Genomic DNA, 10,362 nt, shown 5'->3' on the forward strand with positions numbered 1-10,362 from the left:
TTATGACGATCCCTAAGCAGCCCACACCACACTGAGCATGTGCTGGGTCAGGGTCAGGCAAAGATGTTTAACAAAGTTACAAGATGACAGCCCCCTGTGGCCAACTTTGAAAGCATAAATCATTTGTTTGATTAGGCTTTGTGGTGCAGTAAGTTCATGCTTATGTTTTTTTTTTTAAAGGTAAGTTTTATTTCTCATTTTTAAACACATACAACAATCATACGTACAACAATAAGTACACTCGCAGACTAGACTGTACAAGCATAACACAATACAGTTATTGAGCAGTTGAGATGGACACTATCAAACTCAGGGGAACTATACATCTGACGGTTAGGTTGGGACCCTCGAGGATACGAAGGATAGCAAACCATGCGGGGTGTCACAGTAGGAGATGGACTCGGCTATGACCTACTATAGAGGGGTCGGGGCAATGTCATTCCACAAGCCCCAAATTTTATCGAATTTTGTTGGTGTTCCCCTAATTTCGTAGGTGAGCTTATATAGGGGTACTGCTTTGTTAATCAGTCGTATCCACGCATTGAGAGAGGGTGAGAGGTTACCCATCCAGTGAAGGGCTACAGTTTTTTTTGCATAAAAGAGTAGGATACGGAAAGAGATTCGAGTATATTTAGCTGGGACTATCTCTTCTAGAACCCCCAAAAGGCAAACTGCAGGTGAAATTATTCTTGGGAAGTCAAGATTATCTGATAGATAGTTTACAACTTGTGTCCAAAAGCTCAGTATGTAATGGCATTCCCAGATTAGATGGAAGAAATCCGCAGCTTGTTGGTGACACCTGGGACAGGAGTCGCAAGGGATCTGGCCCATCAGTTTGAGTCGTGTGGGAGTTATGTAAATATGGTGCATAATTTTATATTGTATTAGTTTGTCTTTCAACGATATCAGGCCAGTGTATATGTGTTCCGTCGCCTCGTCCCAGTTATCTTGGTCAAGGCCTATAATTTTAGTATTCCACCAGTCTTGTGCTGCTTGAAAAGGTTTGGGGCCGGATAAAAGGAGCTGCTGGTAGAGCCGGGACACCAGCTTTGCTGGGTTGGGATCATGAAGAATTTCTTCTATGACTAGGCAGGATTGCTGGGGGGTAAGACTGTTAAATTGGGAGTAGAAGGTATGACGTAATTGTAGGTATTTAAATAGTGGAATTTGCGTTGGCTGGCATTTAAGTTGTAATGTGCAATGGGTGACAAAGGAATGATTCTCAAGGAGGTCCTTCAAGCATTTAATGCCTTGCCTGGGCCAGAAAGCAGAGTGTTGCAAGGATCTAAAGTGATTCAAATAGGAATTTCTCCAGAGTGGGAGGTGAGGGGATAGGAGGGGTGGTGAATGGCCCAAGATTTTGAGAGCTATCAGCCAGGCCTTCTGTGGGGTAGTCAGTGTCGTCGGTAGCGGGCCAGAATCCCTGGGGCTCCGATAGGGAAAGTTGCGGAGGCTCTCCCACGAGGATAGTAAAAGAGCTTGTAACTGGGAGTTTGGGTTATACGGGTCAGGGTTAAAGCACCAGTGGAGGTAATATATTTGTGAAGCTATGAAATACCAATGGAAGTTGGGGAGGGCCAGTCCTCCCTTGTCGCACGGTGCACATAACTTTGACCAAGCGATTCTGGGTGTTTTCTTGTTCCAGAGAAAGGGGGTCACGATTTGGTTTATACTTTTAAAGTATTTTTTGGGAATAAATATTGGCGCATTATGGAGTAGATAGAGAATTTTGGGGAGGTAAATCATTTTAATGACATTTACTCTACCCCAGAGAGAGAGAGGGAGTTTAGCCCATCTGTTTAAGGTATTGGTCAGATTAAGTAAAATAGGGTCTAGGTTTAAGGTAGTGTATTTGGTGAGATCTGTATGGACTATCACTCCTAGGTACTTGAACTGGGTGGCCCATTCAAGTGGGGTCTCTTGTGGTAGAGATCGAGGTTGGTCAGGGTCAATGGGGAATAAAACTGATTTTTCCCAGTTAACGCGTAGTCCGGAAAACGAGCCAAACCGGTTGACCAGGTCAAGGAAGGCAGTGAGAGAATCATTGGGATCTGCCAAATATATAAGGAGGTCGTCAGCAAAAAGGGAGATTTTTTCCTGAATAGTGCCGTAGGTTAAACCCTTGATTAAAGGAGATTGTCTGGTCAGAATTGCAAGTGGTTCTATTGCTAGGGCAAATAGAATTGGGGAAAGGGGGCAGCCTTGCCTTGTTCCCCTCGATAGTAAGATAGGGGGGGAGATATGGCCATTAACTCTCACCCGTGCCGTGGGGTTCTTATATAGAAGTTTGATCCAGGATATGCATCTAGGGCCAAATCCGAAACGGGCTAACACCTCCCACAGGTAATCCCACTCCACCGAGTCGAAAGCCTTAGCAGAGTCAAGGGAGGCAACTACTCTGGTGCCTGTTTCAGTATGGGCAATCTGCAGGTTGGTAAAGAGTCTGCGGAGGTTGATGTTAGTGGAGCGTCCTGGCATAAAGCCAGATTGATCAGGGTGAATAAGGTCAGGGACTACCTGTTGGAGGCGGGAAGTGAGGACCTTAGCCAGGATTTTAGCATCTGTATTTAGGAGAGATATAGGGCGGTACGAAGAGCAGCGAGCTGTATCTTTACCCGGTTTAGGGATGACAACTATGAGGGCCTCTGTAAATGATGGAGGTAGAGAATTACTATCAAAAGCACTTTGCAGCGTTTCTAGATATTTTGGGACTAATTGTTCTGAGAGAGCTTTATACCAGTCTGGAGGGAGGCCATCCGGTCCTGGTGTCTTATTGGGGGGTAGGGAGGCAATGGCATCAGCAATTTCTCGGGGCGTTATAGGTGCATCCAGAAATGTTCTGTCACTAAGTGAAAGAGACGGGATAGGGATTGAGTCCAAGAACTGAAGGAGTTGGGTTCTAGAGTGAGTAGTTGTGGTAGAATAGAGGGTTTGGTAGAAGGTGGCAAATTCTTGTGCTATGAGCTTGGGTTCTGCGACTATAGAGCCATCATCCAAGATAAGGCGGGGAACAGCGGAGGAAGTTGTCTGTTGTTTAGCCAAAAATGCCAAAAGCTTACTAATTTTGTCGCTCTGATCAAAGATACGCTGGTTCTGGTAAAGTAAGGCTTTCCTAGTTAGTGATATGGAGGCTCTGGAAAGAGAGTCTTGGGCACTTAGGAGACCGGCATAGTTGGCAGGGGTAGGGTTCAGATCATGCTTATGTTTAGTATAAAAAATACAGCATTTCTAGCCTCATTCTATTTTAGACTTTCCTTGTCCTTTAAAAACCCGGAAATGTCTTGGGAAGAACAGCATGAAAACACTGTGGTTATTTATTTATTTTAAATATGTCTGTTGTACCAAACAAGACCAAGCACTTAGGCAGCTAAACTTTTCTGGAACACTCCTTTTTTTTTTAGTTTTTATTCAGCCTTAATCATTTTGGCATCATGAATTGTTTTTACAGGCCAGTGGGCACCCTTGGTGTGGAGGTGTATATAAGCTGCCCAGCAGGCCCACACTGGAAATCTGGGCTTCTGGTGCCACAGATAGTCACTGTTTATTGGGCTGGTAGGGGGCATTTTGGGCCTCTGTGTCCTTGAATGGCCAGGGCCTATATTTTGAATCCCAGGCCTGGACGGTCTGATAAATACGTGAGTTACCAGTGTGCCTTGCACCAACAGTTTTTGCTTCAATAGCTGGGTTCTGTTTCTGCTACAACAGAAGGTGAGAGCCTTGTATCAAGCTGCACACTCTGCGGCAACACTACCAGCAATTTCTGTGACTACACAACAGTCCCTAAGTCTTGGGGTAACCAGTACAGACTCCCATTCCCTCTGCAGTGCAAGCTACACATAACATTAAGCCCCAAATAGCAAAAACAAGACTGTAACAGTGTTTTATGTGTGTGGCTCTACCTGTCAGTGCAGGACGACTGGGGGTTACACTCTCCTCTCTGGAGGCAGGACAAAATTGAATTCTTAAGCTGGCGACAGACGCAAAGATCCGATCGTACGAATCAATGTAAGATTCCAATCTCCCGACCTGTCACTAACCAGTCAGATCAAATAAAGTAGTTAAAGAACAGATCAGCCGATGTTCTGCCCCTGACAGCAATTGTACGATAGACAAAGCTAGTGACAGTCTCTCACTGAAAATCGTACGATCGGCAATACACGCAGAGATATTATCGGCAGCCGACAGAAATTTTCTAGCCTGTCCGATCGACCAAACAACCGATCTCCGCCGGACGAAAAATGTCAGGACTCTCCACACACATTTCGAAAATTAGATCTTTGCGTCTATGGCCAGCTTTAGATGCCTCTTCTTCCTGTGTATCCTTCTACCCTCAGTTTTTTGTTTGTCCTGCTTGGAGGTGGACACTTCAAACCAGGAGTGCCCATACTTTACTAATGCGAGGTCTACTTTTAGTGATGTTGTCCAATTAAAATCTACATCCATAAAAGCATTGCTAGACTTCTGTTCCATGGAAAATATTACTTAAATAATGATTTATCAGAAAACGTATATTGCTATATTTATTTAACAACGATTTCTTATGTAACCATAACATAATATATATATCTGAATGAAAAACATGAAACCGGAGGGTCAGTTATTCAAGCTGTTTGCTGACAGTGTCTTAAGATCTACTGATCCCAAGCTAAAGATCTACTGGTAGATCCTGATCTACCTTTTGGGCACCCCTGCTTCAAACAATCCTCCTCTGACCTGACATCAGACAGAACAATCCTATCAGATAATCTTTGGTGAGCTCCCATTACCTGGCTGTGTGATCCCTCAGCAATAACTGAGCCCTGTTTTCACCTTCCTATGATTATTCTACCCGGTGTAAGCTTGACCATGGATCCAGAGTCTAGACATCCAAAAGTATTTGTGGTGGAATAGGTGTGTGTGTGTGGCTGTGGCATGGCCTACATTGCCCTACATTTCAATATGTTGAAGAAATATGATGTAAGCCAGTTTGGGTGCATCACAGTATCACACCATGGACCCATTAGCGTACATTCTATAACTAGGGATGCACCGAATCCACTATTTTGGATTTGGCTGAACCCTCGAATCCTTTGCAAAAGATTGGGCTGAATACCAATCCGAATCCTAATTTGCATATTCAAATTAGGGGTGGAAGGGGAAAACAATATTTACTTCATTGTATTGTTACAAAAAGTCACGTGATTTAGTAAATCAGGATTCGGTTCGGCCCAGCAGAAGGATTTGGTCGAATCCTGCTGGAAAAGGTAGAATCTCGAATTTGGTGCATCCTAACCCAGAGAGCTGTTTCATATCACCCACAACATGGCTCCGTTTGATTGCACAGGACACAACATGCTTTAATCACAGCTGATTCTTATAGACACAAGAAGCCTAAAGACCTGATCAGGAACTGAAGCCTGTCTTTGTTGTGTGAGTGCAGGGCTGTGATTGGCTATCCTGTAGAAATAAAGGGGAAAAAAGTTCCAAAGTTAGATTTCTACCCAAAATTGCCATGACAACTAAAAAAAACCTGCAAGTATCAATCTGTGTGAACTTTCAAACGCCCTGGAACTAAAAGCCTAACTCTCTGAACTCAAACTCCCTGAAACAAAAACCCTGTCTCACAACCCAAAGACTCAATACCAAGAAGGGTTGCCACCTGGCCGGTATTTTACTGACCTGGCCGGTAAAAATGATGGCAGATCCCAATATTATTAATAGGGAAAAAAGATAAATATTTAGGAAGGCCGCTATTTTTTTCCACAAAAGGCAACCCTAATACCAAGTGAAAATAACAAAAAGAGCAGGTGTTGAACAACAAAATAAACAAAATAAACAACTAAATGAACAACTTAATGGACAAGTAACTGATCAACTATTGAACAGCAACAACTGAAAATTCAATAAAATGAAGTGCAAAGGATCACTAATCACACTTTGAAAAAACAGTAATCAAGAAAACACAAAGCTGATTAGCAATACAAATCTTAAAATGACAATACAAGCAAAAACAAGGTGGAACCAGTAATCAACAGCAAAGTAGAAATGGCAATGCAATAAGAGAACTGAAAATCAAGAAAGAAACGTAAAGAAAATGCAAAGCACCAGCACAAATCAGAACAATAAATCAACAGTAAAGCAACACTGAAATGCAATAAAATGATTGAAAATCAATAAAGAACAATAATCAGCAGCATCGCAAAACTGAAAATGTAGAGTACCAGCAAAAACAATCTAGAACAATAAATCAACAGCAAAGCAACACTGAAATGCAACAAATCACTGAAAATCAATAAAGAACAGTAACTGGCAGCAACGCAAAAGAGAAAAAAGCACTAAAAATCACTGAAAATGAAATATGTCAATAAAAGAAAATTACAAAAATATAATCTATCATACTGCGTAACACAAGCAGTAAAATATAATAAACAGCAATACAGATAGTAGGTGTATGTGTGCAAAGTAAGTGAAAAAAAGTAAAAACAAAAATAAGAAAGACATAATTACATAGTTAAATTGGGTTGAAAAAAGACAAAGTCCATCAAGTTCAACCCCTCCAAATGAAAACCCAGCATCCATACACACACCCCTCCCTACTTTCACATAAATTCTATATACCCATACCCATACTAACTATAGAGTTTAATATCACAATAGCCTTTGATATTATGTCTGTCCAAAAAATCATCCAAGCCATTCTTAAAGGCATTTACTGAATCAGCCATCACAACATCACCCGGCAGTGCATTCCACAACCTCACTGTCCTGACTGTGAAGAACCCTCTACGTTGCTTCAAATGAAACTTCTAGTCTAAAGGAGAGGCCTCTGGTACGGTGATCCTCTTTATGGGTAAAAAGGTCCCCTGCTATTTGTCTATAATGTCCTCTAATGTACTTGTAAAGTGTAATCATGTCCCCTCACAAGCGCCTTTTTTCCAGAGAAAACAACCCCAACCTTGACAGTCTCCCCTCATAATTTGTCTTCCATCCCTCTAACCAATTTAGTTGCACTTAGTCTCTGCACTCTCTCCAGATTATTTATATCCCTCTTAAGGACTGGAGTCCAAAACTACACTGCATACTCCAGATGAGGCCTTACCAGGGACCTATAAAGAGGCATAATTATGTTTTCATCCCTTGAGTTAATGCCCTTTTTTATGCAAGACAGAACTTTATTTGCTTTAGTAGCCACAGAATGACACTGTCCAGAATTAGACAACGTGTTATCTACAAAGACCCCTAGATCCTTCTCATTTCAGGAAACTCCCAACACACTGCCATTTAGTGTATAACTTGCATTTATATTATTTTTGCCAAAGTGCATAACCTTGCATTTATCAACATTGAACCTCATTTTCCAGTTTGCTGCCCAGTTTTCCAACTTAGACAAATCACTCTGCAAAGTGGCAGCATTCTGCATGGAACCTATAGTTCTGCACAATTTAGTATCATCTGCAAAAATAGAAACAGTACTTTCAATGCCCACATCCAGGTCATTAATAAACAGGCTAAAAAGCAAGGGACCTAGTACAGAGCCCTGCGGTACTCCACTAACAACACTGGTCCAATTAGAAATGTTCCATTTACCACCACTCTTTGTAGTCTATCTTTTAGCCAGTTCTCTATCCAGGTACAAATACTATGTTCCAGGCCAACATTCCTTAATTTAACTAGTAACCTTTTGTGTGGCACTGTATCAAATGCTTTAGCAAAGTCTAAGTAAATTACTTACCTTCTCATAAAATGAAATTAAGTTAGTCTGGCAAGATCTATTACGCATAAAACCATGCTGGCACAAACTCACAGTATTGTGATTTGCTGTAAAGTCCAGTATCTTATCCTTGATTAACCCTTCAAAAAGCTTTGCTACCACTGACGTCAGACTAACTGGCCTATAGTTTTGAGGCTGAGAACAGGATCCTTTTTTGAATAGAGGCACCACATTAGCAATTCGCCAGTCTCTCAGCACTATGCCAGATCTCAATGAATCCTGAAATATTAAGTAAAGAGGTTTGCAGAGCTAAACTCGGTAAGTACCATGGGATGAATACCATCTGGCTCCAAACCTTTGTTAATCTTAACATGTTCTAGTCTCCGCATGAGTGAACCATGTATCATTAGTTGTATTACTAGAATTGGGACTATTAAGAAGGAAACCTTTACTTACTGGTTCCTCATTTGTGAAGACAGACGAAAAATATGAGTTCAGAATCTGCGTTTTTTTTTTTGTTTTTTTTACTAAAGGTCCTACTCCTTCCTGCTTCATTTTTTTTACTATTAACATATTTAAAAAGTAATTTTGGATTCTTTTTACTGCTTGCTGCAATATCCTTTTCCATATCAATTTTAGCTTGCCATATAGCTTATTTGCATGATGTATTGGCCTCCTTGTACATTATAAATGTTTCGGCTGTACCAGCTAACTTGAAAGCCTTAAAAGCACATCTTTTCTTTTTTTTTTTTTTTTTTTTTTTTTGAAATTCTTTTTATTGAGATTTTCAATAAAATACAAGTATATGACAATATGATAAACATACAGTGTTTCAATAAGGAGCAAAAGAAGTATTCATGAGCAGTACAGTAAACATTTGACATGAAAGACAACAAAATAAATAAACAACAAAGAAAAAGGGGAAATACAAATAACATAAAATAATGAAAATATCAGAATAATAATAATAAAGTAAAATAAAATTAATTTAGATAATTTAGAAAAATAGACCTGGTATTCTCTCCTACCAATTAAAGTCTGACAATGCCAAAAAATACATGAAGAACCATTTTTGTGAATGAAGGCATTAAATATCTCTTTTAGCATTTTATTAGCATAGATCTTGTCCCATAAGACCAAGGATAAATGACCTCTTATCAGCCTCTAAAGATGAGATATAAAGAGACCATCTATTCCTTATTCTATTTCTCTGGAGAAGATCATCCATTCTAAATCTAATTACCTCTTGAATACATAAGTTAAATAGATAAGACAGCACGTCCTTCAAAGAAGGGGGGTTCTCTTTTATCCAGTACAAGAATATAGATTTCCGAGTAGCTGCCATAACTAACCAACAAAAAGATAATATTTCATCTGAGACATTAATAGAAGAGCCATTGCAAGATACCTGAAAAAAGTCCTTCACATCTACTAGAGCATATTGAGGATTTAAAGAGACATCTAAATTAGTCAATTTTTTAATAAAACCTTTTATTTTTTCCCATAGGTTTCTAATAATCGGACAATCCCAGATATAATGAAAGAAGTCAACATTCTTCTCTGTACATTTTGGACAAAAAGAAATCTTCTGAGAGCTATCACAGTTTTGGAACAATAAGCCATAACCTAAATGAATGAGCCGGAAATGTTGGTCTCTCCAGGACTCAGAACATATATTCTTTCTAAAATTTTGGAAAGAATGCAGAAGTTCCCTGGAAGAAACATCAGTTCCCAAAAATGAAGACCATTTTTTGCTCGAATTCTCTAGTGGATCTAAATCCTTGGAGACTGACTTTAAAAGATGTAATGAGATCCATGAAATATTATTTAGTTTAATATCATCAACCAACTGTAATAAATCTTTATAAAACTGATGATGACTTAATTGTGTTTTTGTTCTATTATCGATTAATTGAAAGCCTTGTCTAATCTGCAAATAGCTGAGCCTTTCCTTCTCAGAAAGACTATACTTTTCCTTAAACATTTTCCAAGGGAGTGGGTCTCCCAAAATTGGATCTAAAATGTGAGTAATTTGAGAAATACCGAATTTTCTCCATTTGTAAGAAAATTGAATTCTTTGCTTTATGGGAAACCCCTTCAGAAAGAAAGGAGATAAAAAAGGTGAGACATTGAAGTTTAGATTATTCTGTTTACATAGAATTTTCCAAGTACTGGTTGTATCCCTAAAAATTGGATTTCTCTTAATATCTATATGTTGCTCAGACCAGTTTTTATGTAAAGAAGATATAATATGTTCTTTTGAGTCCAAAAATAATTCCAGATTCAGATTAGTAAATTTCTCAGTACCCGACAGCCATTCCACGATATATCTAGTATTAGCAGCAATATTAAACTTTCTGAAATCTGGGACATTAAGTCCTCCTAAACCTTTAGGTTTTCTAAGTTTAGATAAAGAAATTTTAGGTTTTTTGTTATGCCAAATAAAATTTCTGAGGATTCGGTCTAACTTCTGCACATCAAGATGTTTTAGCAATAGCGGAAGGTTCAGAATAGGAAACGCAATTTTTGGAAAAATTAGCATTTTGAATAATGCTATCCTTCCCATTAGGTTCAATGGACTATCCATCCATTTTTTGCAATGGGTTTGCATTATGTGACTTAATGGAGAAAAATTTAAAGGGTATAATTTAGAGAGATCAGAAGGGATCAAA

This window comes from Xenopus laevis, chromosome 8S (genome assembly GCF_017654675.1).
Source record: "Xenopus laevis strain J_2021 chromosome 8S, Xenopus_laevis_v10.1, whole genome shotgun sequence".
Taxonomy (NCBI): Eukaryota; Metazoa; Chordata; class Amphibia; order Anura; family Pipidae; genus Xenopus; species Xenopus laevis.